The sequence below is a fragment of the Orcinus orca genome, chromosome X, assembly GCF_937001465.1.
Source record: "Orcinus orca chromosome X, mOrcOrc1.1, whole genome shotgun sequence".
Lineage (NCBI taxonomy): Eukaryota > Metazoa > Chordata > Mammalia > Artiodactyla > Delphinidae > Orcinus > Orcinus orca.
Window position 1 is genome coordinate 44,021,037 of NC_064580.1, and position 913 is coordinate 44,021,949.

The window sequence follows — 913 nt, forward strand, 5'->3', positions numbered from 1 at the left end:
CAAAGACCCAACACAGCCAAAAATAAATAAATTAATTTAAAAAAAATCTCAAGAGATTTTTCCTTGAAATTTGACAAACTGATTCTAAAATGTATATTGATATACAAAAGACCTAGAAAAGCCAAAATCCTTTGAAAAATAACAAGATGGGAGGACTTGCTGTATCAGGTATCAAAGCTTGTTATAAAGCAAGAGAAATTACGAACAGCATAGAGTTCAGAAACTGAGTCCCACATATAGGTACACGTGATTTATGACAAACGTGGCACTACTGAGCAGTGGAGACAGGGTGGTCTTTTTCATGAATGGTGGTTATATGGATGTTTACTATGTAATTATTCTCTGGAGTGTGTGTATATATATATATATATATATATAAAACATTAAAATAAAGCATTTATTGAATGCATGAATACTAGTGACTGTAACTTACATAGTGGTTTTTGTTTGTTTTTTACTGTATTATGTATCAGGCACACATTTCAACGCTGCTTTACGTGAGTTAATTCTGTTTAATCCTAGGAAGCAGGTACATTAACAGTTCCATTTTACAGATGAGGAAAGTAAGACACAGGGAAGCTATGTAACCTGCCCACGGTTGCACATTTAGCAAGTTGCAGAGCTGAGACTCAAACCTAGTCGCTTTGTGCGAAAGCCCCTGCCTTAACTTGTACACTTTTACAATCTAGAAGATGAATGCTGCCTTAAATGAATGAGTATAGAAGCCTCTCTCCGTCCCGCTCCTTCCCCCTTCCTTCCTGACATACACACACACACACTTGCGCGTGCAGTATAATCCTTTGCTCACTTGGAAGAGCGCACTGGGCTGCAGGAAAGAGAAAACAAACAAAACCAGACCTACAACTCCCAGCAGCCATTGCACGCTCAAGCTTGCGCGCGCCCATTCACACCA